This window comes from Stenella coeruleoalba (genome assembly GCF_951394435.1).
Source record: "Stenella coeruleoalba genome assembly, chromosome: 13".
In the NCBI taxonomy this organism is placed as follows: domain Eukaryota; kingdom Metazoa; phylum Chordata; class Mammalia; order Artiodactyla; family Delphinidae; genus Stenella; species Stenella coeruleoalba.
The window spans coordinates 12127107-12142587 of record NC_137159.1 but is presented as its reverse complement, the minus strand read 5'-3'; the positions used below and the strand labels follow the sequence as shown (position 1 = coordinate 12142587).

The 15481-nt window shown below is 43.3% G+C and overlaps 1 protein-coding gene across 1 annotated transcript in view; it reads right to left on the bottom strand.

The window, feature by feature from the left end:
* The window catches only part of TTL (tubulin tyrosine ligase), a 74292-nt gene that overhangs the window by 37846 nt on the left and 20965 nt on the right, over window positions 1-15481 (bottom strand). The window contains exon 2 of the mRNA XM_079941242.1: window positions 5758-5823. The gene's annotated coding sequence lies outside the window, so the exon portion shown is untranslated. The remainder of the gene's footprint in view (window positions 1-5757; window positions 5824-15481) is intronic.

Below are 15481 nucleotides of genomic sequence, written 5' to 3'. Positions count from 1 at the left end.
CCCGTGAGCCATGGCCACTGAGCCTGTGCTCCGCCACGGGAAAGGCCACAACGGTGAGAGGCCCGCATACCGCAAAAAAAAAAAAAAAAAAAAAAAAAGTTGGTAGATAGTTCTCCAGCTTCCTCACCCCTCCAGTGAACGAACCGGCAGGGAGGCATATATCCTACACCCTACTTCGAGGTCATCTGCAGAAGCGTTCCCGTTGTCCACAGCTTGTAACCCGCTCATTCACGCACCTTCTCTTGTTGGAGTCCTTCCTTTTCCTGGTTTACTATACCACGTCTCTTGGGATCACTTCCCAAATAAACTACTTGCTCTCAAATCCCTGTACCAGGGCCCCCTTTTTGGGGAACTCAGGCCCAGACATTGTAGCTGCTTCTCTTCACAGCCAGTCATCCCGGAAGTGACACCCACTTTCATCGTGCCCCCCACCCCCGTCCTCTTCACTCACTCAATCCTCCTGCATCACCCACTCACCCCGGCAAGCTGGCTTCTCTCTGTGCCACTCCGCAGCCACGGATGTCATTAGGAACATCAGCGACCTCTGAATTTCCAAATCCAGTAGTACTTCTCTCCTTTTTCTCACCTACACTTTGCAGTGAACATCTTTTTTGTTTGTTTTAGTTCTTGTACAGCACCCCTTTTCTTAAGAATAGAATCCATCTTTCCCCTTGGAGTCCATTTTATGTGATTCTGTTGGGATTGACACTGACCATTCTGGACACAGGAAAATGAATATCTTGGCCCAACAGGACTACTCCACCCCGTTTGCCATTGTGATTGGAGAAACATAGGAGAGTGATCCAAATTTGGCGAATCTGATTCTCTCCGGGATTTTTCTACCTGAGCTATGGAGAAAGACTCTCTTTTTTCCCCCAACTGGAGTTGCTTAGCTGGAAGAGTGTGTGGGACAGCGTGCAGCTCTCTTGCTATCTTACAGAGGGAACACCCTGTCTGAGAATTCAGCTTCCCATGCTCCTTTGCATTAGGCCTGGCCATGTGGATATATAAATATCTTCATTTACTACATGTAAATGAAGTACTGTGCATTTCTTCCTAGTCTGGACCTTAGAATTTGCACTTGCCTTCTCCTTCTTCTCTTGGAGGCAGGATACACAGTCAATAACAATAGTGGGACAAAACGTTGTAAGACATTTACCAAAACTCATTATATGCTGCGTTATAAGGTAAGCCTCGACAAATTTCAAAGGACTGATATAATTTTGAGCGCTTTCTCTGACTGCAGTGGAATCAAGCTGCTTGGACATCAGGTAAAACCCTTCAGTAGCCCATGAGTCAACGAAGAAATCGCAACAGTATGAAAAAAATTTTTTTAACTGAATGGTAATAAAGATGTGGTGTATCAAAACTGGTAGAACGCAGACTGAAGCTGTGCTTAAATGGAAATTTACATTCTACAGAACTTATGTTAGAAAAAGAAGAAAGACTGAGAATCAATTATCTAAGCTTTCATCTCTATTGTCATCTGTTTCATCTATGAAAAGAATATCAAATCAAATCCAAAGTAAGTGGAAGGGAAGAAACCAAGGAAATAGAAAACGGAACAGTTTTTGAGAATTGACAAGGCAATTCTAAAATTTACACGGTAATGCAAAGGACCAAGAATAGCAAAGACAATCTTGACCAAGAAAGTTGGAGGACTTAATACTACCAGATATCAAGAACTGTAAAATTATAATATTTAAGTACAAAGCTATAGTAATTACGAAACTATGATTTTGGTACAAGGAGAAACAAATAGACCAATGGAAAGAACCTATGCATATATAGTCACTTTGTTTATAACAAAGGCAACATTGCACATCAATAGGAGAAAGGATGGACTTTGCAATAAATGGAGCTGGGTCAATGGATATGCACTTGGAAAACAAAATTAATCTTGACCTCTACCACACACAAAAATCAGTTGCAAAAAGAAAAATACTAGTTGCAGATTCATTGTGATATAATGCATCTAAATGTGAAAAGTGAAGCAATAAACCTGCTTGAGGAAAACAGAAAGAAGAAAAATGTTTATGATCTTCCGCTAGATAAAGATTTCTCAAAGCAGACACAAAAATCTCTATGAATAAAGGAAAAAACTGATAAAATGGCAACCTTAAAATTATGAACTTTTATTCATCAGAAGACATCATCAAGAGAATAAAAAGGAAAACAAGAGAGTAGAATATGTCTGATGTGTGTGTGCGCGTGTGTACATATGTATCTGACAAAGGCCTCATAGCTGAGATATACAAGGAATTACAAATCAATAATTTAAAAAACTGAGGGGAATTCCCTGGCAGTCCAGTGGTTAGGACTTCACGTTTTTCACTGCCAAGGGTGCAGGTTCAGTCCCTGGTTGGGGAACTAAGATCCCACAAGCCACGCACGTGGCACGGCCAAACAAACAAACAAGAAACTGGGAAGCCAATTAACAAAAGAATTGTTCTGGATAGTCTAAGGGACAACCCAAGAGGTAAGCCCTCAGAAAAGAGAAAAATTGAAGAAAAGGCACCCTGAGAAACTAAAAAAGGAATATATTTGGCTAAAAAGCAGGCCCACATACACCTAATAGTTGTAGGGCAAGAGTACAAAGGGAAGCCATATGTCTAAATACTTTGAAGTTATAAACAAGCCGGTAAGCTGCTAAACAATATGCTATCTTCCTACCTTACAAATATACATTTACGAGAATGACCTGGAGGGTCAGGATTTTAATACTTTTCAGACTCACAGGAGTTCCATGCCAGACCCTGGTAATACTGGAAGGGGTGACCCTGGCCCCTGTCCATGGCCCGCCCCCTTGACTCCATCCTACACTGTGAGGGGTTGGTTGTGCATCACGCGCGGGGACTCCGTAGCCGGGAAATTCAAGCTCCGTCCACTCACCCAACACCTCCCACAAACAGCTGCCTTTTGGCCACCACTCAGGCCTAGAGGCACACACACCAGCCATGCCATTGACCCTTCAGAGAATGGACTCAGGGAAGAAGCCTGTATAGGCCCAGGCCATGAGCTGGGCTATTTGGACAGTGAAGCATCAGGTTCTCAGGTACCCAGAATAGTCTAGAAAGGGGGAAGGTTATAGTCTTGGGGTGCCCATATCCCCTTGACCTCACAAATGTCTCACTCACAGGGAGGGACGTGGCTAGCATAGGGCCAGACTTGGAGCCTCTAAAGAAGGACTTTTCTTACATAGACCTTAGGTTGACGCTCCTAAGATACAAGCTGCAAAATCCTCAACTACCCTTTCCCCTCTCTCTGCTCTTTGTGTCTCCTACTTGGACACCAAACAACTCAAAACTGTCTGTCTCTGACACCACCGCAATCATTCCACACTTCGGTTACTACACCTGCCTCTGGCTGCTCTTCTTGCTTTCGCCCCTCTACCTCCCCTCTTCCCTGAACATCATTATCAGGTTAATCTTTCAAAAACACAGCGTTCATCACGTCTATCCACCCATCGAAAACTGCAGTGGCTCATTGAAGCCAGCATCCTCAGTTTCAAATTCATAGCCTTTCATTAAGTCTTCCCATTGGATCTTCCCTGCCGTGTTACCCACACTCCTTCATCCAAAGTCTTTGAAGTGCCCTGATCATCATCAAGGTCAAATGAAAGTCTGTTTCATTGTTGAGTGTGTATTAACCCTCCCTAAACGGATGGACCATATACCACATGGATCATAAAGTCCCTATTAATCAAAACATTTAATGAGCCAGAGTTTTGTATCTCACAATCGTGCTGAGTAAAATAAGACTTACTATTTCTTTAGCCTGAGGTCTCGGTAGCTCTTAAGCACTTTGCAGGTAGAACTGCCATACCCTTCAGTGGAGCCCTTGACCCCCTCCTTTAGGAAGGCCCGTCACACTCTTCTGCTCCCAGAGAACCGGAATCGCGGTTCTCAAGATGCTATGCACGAGATGTTACACTCACTGGATAATTCTTGTTTTTTTTTTTTTTTTTGGCCACACCACATGACTTTCGGGATCTTACTTCCCCGACCAGGGATGGAACCCAGGCCAGGGCAGTGAAAGTGCCAAGTGCTAACCTCTGGACCACCAGGGAACTTCCCTTAATATTCTTTGAAGAAAGAAGGAAAAAAAAAATCTAATTGTGAACACGTGATGGGAGATTTTTTTTTCTCCCAATTAGGATGTTAAACAATAAAATGAAATGCTTTCACGTACCGGAAGAGTTTACTTGCAAAAGCTCCTTCTGCCTTTCTTTGACAGATTGATTGCAGCAAACTCTTCCTGCATAGCATACTGTACAAACGTTCATGGACCACATAAGTCTTTTTTTTTTTTTTTTTTTTTTTGCGGTACTCAGTCCTCTCACTATTGTGGCCTCTCTCGTTGCGGAGCACAGGCTCCAGACGCGCAGGCTCAGCGGCCATGGCTCACGGGCCCAGCCGCTCCGTGGCATGTGGGATCTTCCCGGGCTGGGGCACGAACCTGTGTCCCCTGCATCAGCAGGAGGACTCTCAACCACTGTGCCACCAGGGAAGCCCTCACATAGATCTTTTTTATGTAAGGTTTCTCCCCAGTCTCTCCCTGTCCGCTTCATCCATCCCAGGGCTGCCCACGCTTCCACAAAAGTAGATGTGGCCTGAGTCGGAAACACCAGTTTTTCCCTCCGGTGTTTCCTTCTCCTGCATGTCTCATACTACTCCACACTCACACCAAACACTTCACTTCCGACATTTGTGGTCACCAAGTATGTGGAGGTTTTCCACACCCCAAGCGATTCTCTGTGACCACCAACAGGTCCACCCAGTCCTGACACTACCCCATGGTAGCGTCAGATCCCACAGGTTAAGCGCTCAGGTCCACAAGACTGCCTCCACCACCACAGCACACACTTCCAGCGCCAGCCTCAAGCCCAGGTTGTCATCTGTGCTTCTGACCAGTGGGCTGTAGGTCAGAGGATCCAATGAACTTCTTCCTTGGGTTTGATTCATTTGCTAGGGCGGCTCACAGAACTCAGAGAGACACGTTTATCAGTTTACTAAAGGGTATAATAAAGGGCAGAGATGAACAGTCAGATGAGGAGATATACAGAATGAGGTCTGGGAGGGTCCCGAGTGCAGGCACCTCTGTCCCCATGGAGTTGAGATGAGTCACCCTCCTAGTATGTGGATGTGTTCACCCACCTGGAAGCCCTCTGAACCTTGTACTATTGGCATTTTATGGGGGCTTCCTCACGTGGGCATGCTGAATTATTAACTCAATTTCCAGCCCCTGTCTCCTCTCTGAAGGATGGAGGGTGGCACTGAAACTTCCAAGCTCCTAATAATCATGATTTGGTCTTCCTGACAACCAGCCCCTATCCAGGAGCCATGGAGAAGCTCACCCAGAGTCACCTCAGTAGAACTCAAGATGATCCCAGGGCTCTTATCACTTAGGAAATTACAAGTGTTTTAGGAACTCTGTGCCAGGAGCCAGGAGCAGAGACCAATATATATTTGACCTTTTTTACTTTTTCCCCCCAAGCACCAAAATGTTTAACAAAAAGACTGCATAAATTATCTGTTTTATTTTTCTGTGTTAAGTTCTTTCGTGCCTTTGATATTACAAAGTGAACATCTGCTTCAAAAATTTCTGTACTGTATGATGTCCGAAATATCCATAATAATAATTATTATACACATTCATGTGTACACATACAAACATATGCATCTAAAAAACAATTGTAAAAGGGAAGCACAGTCAGAACCTATAGTTAAAAGTATAAGAGAAGTACTCGAACCATACCTGAAATATGCGTCCGTTGTTGAATCCGCTTCTAATCCCGCCCCAACTGCGAAGGGATTGCCCAGTCTATAGACAAGCATAGAGACCAATAAATTCGTGGAAGAGCTGCCTAAATGGGGCATTCTTTAGATAATGTGATTTTAAAGAGTTTCAATAAATATCAGTGATAAATGAGAGATTTGGGTTGCTATATTTGACCTTTGAATAACATGGGTTTTACCTGCCCAGGTCCACTTATACATGGATTTTTTTTCCCCAATAAATACAGCATGATACCATCCATGGTTCGTTGAATCCATGGATTGGAACCGTGAATAGGGAGGGGCGACTGTAAAGTCATGCTTGGATTTTTGAGGGCGTAGGAGCCAGTGGCCTTAACTGCCACTTTGTTCAAGGGTCAACTGTATGAATTTTCTATTACCTCACAGGGGCCTTTGTAACAACAGCTTGAACCTTGCGGCAGAGAAAGGCCCTTGAAGGGTGGTTCTATATGCAGTTCCTGGTATATACCTCTTGCAGTCAAGTTCCTTAGAGTTTCAGGGATGAGACATGCCCAGGTCATCCGTGGTATGTGGAACGTGGGTACCCATGAATACGGCACCAGGAGGAAGGATGGGGGAGCTCCTCGCCCCTCCATAGACATCCCACATCCCGCTCTCCCAAAGGTCTCACATGAGCCAGGAAGGGGCTCAGTCCCTCTGGAGACAGTATCCTCAGCTCACACAGCTGGTCCCTTCCCTTGTTCTCCTACCACTTCAAATGCCCTAAGAAGCGCTGGAGAACATTCCAGGCTACTTAAACTCCAGCCGTAGAGAGGGACTTGGAGTTCCAGAAAGAGGGCCTGAGCTTCAGGCTGGGTGTCATTTAGAAATCATGAGGCCTGAGGTTTTTATTAGGATGACAGAGCTTGGAGTCACTTTCTTCAGAAGGTGACTGTGTCTGGGATTGTGACTTTGCTCAGGCTGTGTGACAGAGAGAAGACAAATCAGGCTCTGGGGCCACCAGGCCTAGGCTAACATCCCACCTCAGCCACTGACTCTCTGTGTGACTTGCGACAAGTTACTCAACCTCTCTGGGCCTCAAATTGTATCATTCATTCATTCATTCATACATTTATTTGGCTGCTCCGGGTCTTAGTTGCTGCATGCGGAATCTTTTTAGTTGCCGCATGCGAGATCTAGTTCCCTGACCAGGGATCGAACCCAGGCCCCCTGCACTGGGAGCGTGGAGTCTTAGCCACTGGACCGCCAGGGAAGTCCCTCAAATTGTATCTTTGAAAAATGGAATAATAATGTGACATTGGTGAGGACTAAGTGACATGTGAAACGCCTAAGGCATGCCTGGCATATAATCAACTCTTCATAACTGAGAAGTTACCAAGTTCGGATGTTGCGCGTACGTGTAATATAACGTTTCCATCAGAAGGAAAACAGTCTGTAGGGCGAGGATATCCTTGCTGGTGAGCATGAAACCTCCATTTCCAAGTCTTCAAGATGAGCAGTCTCCAGACACAGAGTTAAGATGGTGATATTCAACTTCACACATCTTTTAACACTCTCTCCAGCCCAGATGCTCAGCCCGCACCCTACACCAGCCAGGGCCCCCCTGCATGTCCTGGTGCTGCCTTTTTAAGGCAGTGAGGTGAGCTCTGGACAGGACAGCTCCCTCCCCATCAGATTCCTGCCAGACTCCGAGAATGGGCTGGGTATGCAGCCCATGAACACAGACGAAGAAGAGACCTACGTCCAACCGTGGAAAGGATACAGAGCCATCGAAATGGGACCAGTAGAGGCCAGGATGTACCCACGATTATGACTATGGGACAGAAGGACTGGAGGAAGCTACGAAGTGTGTCAATGGTTGGTAATACCGGGACTGGGTTTTCTGCATTGCATTTTATGTCAAGGGGTGTCTGCTGATTAATAGCTTCAACATTGACTGAACCAACCTGCTCCGCCAGTGTCGCACTCTGCTGTTCTCACCCAGCTCATTCGTGCAGCCGAAGGACACCAAAATCGACGGACTAGGTTGTGAAGTCCTCGGAGGAAGGCACCTTGACTTTCTCATCTTTATGTCCATCCAAATATTTCTCAAAACTAGGACAAAAGTATTTTCCATTTGAATGAACTTATTAATGCTAAGATTACGATGACTGATGTGTTGGTATTTCTAGCAGCATGGGTGTGTGGTTGAAACAGAGACTCTGGAACACAGGAAATGCCTTCTTCTCAAGGCATGAACTGCTCAATCGATATTTAACAAATCCTTGTTCTAGACATCGCTTGAGGCATGGAGGACACAAGACAAAGTCCCTGCCCTCGCAGAGCTTCTGTTCCTGGGGAAGCTTGGATTTTACTGGATTCAGAGAGAGGAATTTTAACTGGAGGAGCACAAATTCCCACAGTCTCCGCAGCTGCAATTCTGGGTTGGGGTGACAGATGTAAGGGACAACAATACCTTCAGAGATCGTACTTTGCATGATTTCAATCCTTTTTATTTATTGAGACTTTTATACTTTTATGGCATAGCATGTCGTTTTTCCTGTAAATGTTCCATGTGTTCTTGAAAAGAATGTGTATTCTCCAGTCATTGGGTGGTGTATTCTATATATACTAGTTAGGGTGCATTTGTTGATAGTACTGTTCATGTTTTGCTCATTTTATGACTAGTTGTTCTATTAAATATTTAAAATGGGGTCTTGAAATCTACAACTGTATATGTTGAGTTGTATATTTCTCCTTTTAAATCTGTCAGTTTTAGCTTCATGTATTTTTTCACTGACCAGGGATTGAACCCGGGTCCCAGCAGTGGAAGCACCTAGTGCTGACCACTGGGCCACCAGGGAATTCTCTAGCTTCATGTATCTTGGAGTTCTATTGTAAGTGCATTTACATTTTAAGTGTTACATCTTTCTGACAGATGGACCCTTTTTATCATTATGAAATGTCCCATTTTGTCTCTGATGATATCTAAACTGGGGAGCTTAAAACAACAGAAATTGATTCTGTCACAGTTCTGGAGGCTAGAACTCTGAAATCAAGGTGTTGTCAGGGTCATGTTTTCTTTCAAGGCTCTAGGATTCTCAAGGGAAGGATGTTTCCCTGCCTGTTCCTGGTATTTGCTAATTGCCAGTAATATTTGATGTTCCTTGGCCTGTAGATGCATCACTCAGATCTCTGTCTCCATCATCACATGGCGTTCTCTCTGTGTGTTTGTGTCCAAATTTCTATTTTCTTATCAGTACATCAATCATTGGATTAGAGCTCACCTTAATTCAGTATGACCTTGTCTTATCTTGATTACATCTTCAAAGACTCTATTTCCAAATAAGGTCATATTCACAGATTCTGAGTAGACATGAAATTTGGGGGGAATGCTGTTCAACCCCATATAGCACTCTAGCTCTCTTTGGGTTACTATTCGCAAAGAGTATCTTTTCCCAAAATTTAACTTTGCATTTCTTTGTGTTTTTGAATCAGCGTTGTGTCTCTTGTAGACAGGATTGGACTTTGCTTTTTTATGCAGTCTTTCAATTTCTGCCTTTTGATTAGGGTGTTTAGATAATTCAGATTTAATATAATTATTGATATTGTTTGTTATATATTTGTCAGTTTTCTATTTGTTTTTTATTTTCTCCTTTTTTTTAAAATAGGATTTACTCGGTTTTTTTCTTAATTTATTTATTTATTTAGGGCTGTGTTGGGTCTTCATTTCTGTGCGAGGGCTTTCTCTAGTTGTGGCAAGCGGGGGCCCCTCTTCATCGCAGTGTGCGGGCCTCTCACTGTCGTGGCCTCTCTTGTTGTGGAGCACAGGCTCCAGATGCGCAGGCTCAGTAGTTGTGGCTCACGGGCCTAGTTGCTCCGCGGCATGTGGGATCCTCCCAGACCAGGGCTTGGCCCTCCCCAGCTCTCCTGCCTCTGGGAAATCACTTTCACTGACAAGGACCCTGAGTGTGGGCATCATCCACTGCTCCAAATGGAGTGAGCCCCCTTTGATGGCAACAGCAAAGTTGCTGGTTCTCACGGTCCTTCCTCCCTGACAGTACTCCACATTGAAGGGATAGGCAGGATCAGACACAGACTAGAACGCCACAGATTTCCACCAAGTCCAGCATTTGCTAAAGCATAAACACTTCTCAGATTGTTGAATGCCTATGGTCAGTTTCCAGAGCGCTGAAATGATTGTTTGGGGGCAATTTTGTCCATCTTTATAGTTGTTTTTAGGGAAGAGCGTTTGACAATCTCCTCACTCAACCATAGTCAGAAGTCCTGCCTGAAATCATTATCCTTCCCAACACTTTTGTATTTAATTCTTTGAATCAGATTCCCTCTGGTTTAAGTACCTAAAGTGCTTTCTGTTTTCCTGATCAGGCACGACTCAAACGTCATATAGTCTTTAGGAACTTATTGTAAATCTAGGAATGAGTGATAATTTGAATAGGAAATAATTCTCAAAAGTTTGGCACCATTCACCTGCCCCAGCCTTTGGTTTCCTCACTTGTAAAGAGAAGTTCATAATACTTACCTAATTAAGTTGTTCTAGGAAGTAAGTGAGATGACGTATAGGAAACACCCGGGACACAGTACAAACCTTAAATACATGTTTAATTCTATTTTCCCTCCAGTTTAAGACCCCATTTCTTTTATTGTTCCCGCAAACAGCAGCCTGAATATTCACTCACAAACCAGATTCTTGTGAAAATCTACACGTGAGGAAACTAGAAAGAAGCCAAGTTAATTAAACTGCTTAGTGATTCATCGTCTGGCTTTCAGATGCCTAATTTCCTTTCAGTTGCCCACAACAAAACTTTTTGAAGACCGATAGTCGAGTCTTATTTTTATGACTGAATTGATTAAAACGTTTAGATTCTTTCTCGGACTGTAATCTGGTTCCTATTCCTGTGAATAAGCAGGACATTCAATCCCGCAGGCGCAGCAGACTTTGAATAGCTCCATGCATAAATTATGATGTTTGCTTGTTAGCAATACTGTCTGTGACGTAAGTAGCAGAGTCAGCTAACAGATGGTGGGAGATGCCACAGTTTTGAACAGTAGTATGGATGTAAATAGATTACTGTTGCTGGTTTTAAAAAACTGGATATTTTACATTTAGAGTGAATCCAGTATTCTGCTCTTTGGCTTGGAAAGTGGAGAGCATCTTCCCATCAAGGTAAGCAAAAATGTCCATGTTTTCCCCCTTGCTGGTTCTCTATGGGTGGCTATGCTCTCAAGATTGTCAATCAAGATGGATCATAGGGTTTTTACAACTCATGCTCTTGGCATAAGATGATGCTGGCTGATCTCTAGGCATACTCAGAAGCAGGAATAACCATGTTTTCCTTTTTCTTATGTGTTAAACTCTTTCTTATCTGGAATAACTTATTTTATGGTTTTTGTTTTTCTGTTTGTTTGGTGGTGGTTGTTGTTGTTTTGGCTGCATTGGGTCTCCGTTGCTGCACATGGGCTCTTCTCTAGTTGCAGCGAGCGAGAGCTACTCTTTGCTGCGGTCCTTGGGCTTCTCATTGCGGTGGCTTCTCTTGTTGCGCAGCACGGGCTCTAGGCACACGAACTTCAGTAGTTGCAGCATGCAGGCTCAGTAGTTGCAGCACGCGGGCCCTAGAGCGCGAGGGCTTCAGTAGTTGCAGCGTGTGGGCTCAGTAGTTGTGGCACTCAGGCTTAGCTGCTCTGTGGCATGTGTGGGCTCAGTAGTTGTGGCACTCAGGCTTAGCTGCTCTGTGGCATGTGGGGTCTTCCTGGACCAGGGCTCAAACCCGTGCTCCCTGCATTGTCAGGTGGATTCTTAACCACAGCGCCACCAGGGAAGTCCCAGGAATAGCTTATTTTATAATACGTTTTGGTGTGTTAAAATCTTTCATGAACAGAGTTCACACTAGAAACATTATGTGGGTATCCATTTAAAAATGAGAAAGAAGGTTTTTATAAAATAAAAAAAAAATACTAAATAAAAACAACCTTTTTAAAAATTTTTAAATTTTTTGATAACTGAGACAGTGGGCCAGGATTCTGTAGCTCCTCCCTGCTACTCTATAAGCACTACAGGTGGTGTTGACCACCTGTAGCTATGCAGAGGGAGGGGCCTCATTCCTCTGGGAGGTTCCCAGGTATGTCAGCGGAGTCTGCCAAACGTGACCAAATGGTTTAAGCAACACAAAAATAGTGTGTGTTGGAAGACAACTGTTTACCTGAATCCAAGGGCGTAAGCAATGTCTTCAGGACTTGGTCTTACTTGCTCCATCCCTTGGCTACCCTTGCTGTCTCCCTCCAAGAGTAGACACCACCTGCCACACCATCGGGGGGCAAAATGGCTGCCAGCAGCTCCAGGCGCATAGTCTGGCTCTCAACGGGTTTGGGGGGTCAGCTTTAATTGGACAGGCTGAGATCATTTGCCCTCCCTGAATCAATACATGTAGCCAGGGGAAGAGACTTAGCCCGGCTTCCCCAGAAGCAGAGACTGAGATAGTGGTTTGGGGGCACAGGATGTACTGAAGGAGTGCCCTTCAGGAAAAGCCTGAAGGGAGGACAGGGGAGGGGAAGGAGAAAGGACCTGGTCTCAGGACCAAGTCTAACCTGGTCTGACCCACAGGATATGACCATGGAGCACAAACTGCATCCTAGATCTGCCTCCCCTAAAGGCAAGGGGGCCTGACCATTTACACTCCATGTCATTCAGCCATTGGCTACAGTCCGCTCTGTCCAGGGGGAAGGAATTACTCCCCAGGGAAAGCAGCTCTGTCAGGTCAGAGCAGTTCCCGGGAGAGGGGAATTGGCAGCTCCTACTCACAGCACCAGCTGCACTGCTGGTGACAGTGTCCGAGTGGGCACCACTACCTTAACTTTAGAGGGACTCTTCCCGTATCCCTCCACACCCCACCCCTGTGGGAGCATGCCTGCTTGGCTGACACAGATTTCTCAAAAAACTTGTGGGTTTTCTTTTTGTGTGTGTGAGTCTCCTTGGGATTAACTCCGTTAGATGAAACGCACTACAAATCTTTGAGATAAACCCTTCACTACCTTGAGCTCCTGCATGGAGGCTGAGAAACACTGCTCTTAATCTCCCCTTATTGTTTGATTGAGAGGACCTGAGAGGAACACCCAAATCTCTTTAAAGGGACCTTTGTATGACTGAACAAAACTCCTTTGATTTTCTTGAGGTATTACAGAAGGTTGTACTTACACAGATATAGATAACCAACATGGGGGTGGTGGTAAGTAACCGTCTCCACCACACAATGGTTTTAAAGGCAATTCCCTCTTAATCTTTGCCTTAGCTTCTTGGTTATTCTCAAGCACTTATTTTTCCCTATGAACTTTTCTGTCATTATTGTTGTCCCATATGACTATTTTTTAGCTAGCTCTAAACTCATTGTGATAGAATGGCAGTAATGTCCATACATATTAATGTTGGGAGGATTCTTAGTTCTATGATACTAAGTCTTCCTATCCAGACGTGTTATATCTCTCAATTGATTCAGTTTTTATGTCCTCTAGAAGATTTTATTTAAGTTAAATCATGCCTTTCATGTTAAATTTACTTCACGTTGGATATTGTTACTACTACAATGAGATGTTCTTCCATTTCCAATTTTTGTTATTACAGAAAACATATGCAACCATTTAAACCAAATTTTCTTTTTAAAGATTTTCTTTCCTAAAATATCATGGATGATTTTGCCTATTTTAAAATTTAATTTTAACTTAATTTGATTTTTTTGGTTTAATTGCATTAAATAGAACTTTGGGAAATGTTGAATCATAGTGATAGATGCATAAGTAGTTTGAAACTGATTTTGATGAAATTGGCTCTGCATTTTACTCTTTAGTCTAAAGCTTTCTCTTGGTAAATAATCTTTATCATGTTTCAGTATTTTACTTGGAAATCTTTTTAAAGATTAGGAATAGCCTTTTTACTATTTATTGATTTAATGTTATCATATTTAATTCATTGATTAAATATATTGTGATCATTTATTTTTAAAAGATTAGACTTCTTAATTTTCTTAAACAGTTTTGGAATTACAGAAAAATTAAGAAAGTAGTATGAGCTCCGTGAACCCAATTTCCCCTATTATCAACATCTTATATTAATATGGTATATTTGTTTTAATTAATGAACTAATATTGATACACAATTATTAAATTTTTATTATTTATTTATTTATCTATGGCTGCACTGGGTCTTCGTTGCTGCACACGTGCTTTCTCTAGTTGTGGCGAGCGGGGGCTACTCTTCGTTGCTGTGCGCGGTCTCCTCATTGCAGTGGCTTCTCTTGTTGCGGAGCACGGGCTCTAGGCCCACGGGCTTCAGTAGTTGTGGCACACGGGCTCCGTAGTTGTGGCTTGCAGGCTCTAGAGTGCAGGCTCAGTAGTCCTGGCACACGGGCTTAGTTGCTCCGCCGCATGTGGGATCTCCCCGGACCAGGGCTCGAACCCGTGTCCCCTGCATTGGCAGGCGGATTCTTAACCACTGCGCCACCAGGGAAGCCCTCACAATTATTATATAAAGTCAATCCTTTATTCAGATTTCCTTAGTTTTTACCTAGCATCCTTTTTCTTTTGCAAGATTCCATTCAGGATGCCACATTAAATTTAGTTGTCATGTGTCCTTAGATTCCTCCTGGCCATGACAGTTCCAAAGGTTTTCCCTGTTTTTGATCACCTTGATCTAAACAGCTTTGAGGAATCCTATTTCAATTCATCACTGTTGATGCTGACCTGGATTGCCTGGCTGAGATAGCGTCGTCAGGTTTCTCTACTGTAAAGTTACTCTCCCCCATACCCGTTCCTTCCAGTTCTCTTTGGAAGGAAGTTGTTATGCACAGCCCACACTTAAGGACTGGGGAGTTATTCTCCCCCTTCTTGAGGGTGGAGTTGCTATAGAAATTATTTGGAATTCTACTGCATGGGAGATTTGTCATGTCTATGAAGTAACCCTCTTCATCTCCAGTAATATTTCTTGCCTTCGGTCTACTCTGTATGACATTAATTATAGCAAAACAGCTTTCTTTTAGGTAACATTTCCATGGCATGCTTCTTTATTTTACTTTCAATCTCTCTCTGTGCCCTTAACTATGTCTCCTGTAAGCAGGATTACTGTATTATAATTAGAATGAATTTGTTTTACCTAGACTGACAATTTTAGTCTTTTACTTGATGAATCCAATCTGTTTACATTTAATGTAATTAGATGTATTTGTGTGTGTGTATATATACTCTCTTACTGGGATGACTTTTCTATTCGGCATCTGTTTTATGCCCATTTTCCTCCTTTTCTTGACTTTAAAAATCAATCAAAATTGTAATTTTTCTGTTATTTCCATGTAATAACTTTTTAATTACACATTCCTTCACTTTTTTAGTGGTTAACCTAGAGATTATAATATATGTCCTTACATTATTATAGTTTAACACAGATGATTATTTTTACTAATTTCTTAATGATGCTGCAACCCTAGAACACTCTGACAACATTTACCCCATCCTGCTCTCTGAGTTATGATTGTCATGCATTTTATCTCTTTTTCTGTTTTTGGCCATGCCTCACGGCTTGAGGGATCTGTGTTCCCCGACCAGGGATCGAACCCAGGCCCTCGGCAGTGAGAGCGCCGAGTCCTAACCACTGGACCACAAGGGAATTCCCTGTCATGCATTTTATTTTTTTTAACACCTTTATTAGAGTATAATTGCTTTACAATGGTGTGTTAGTT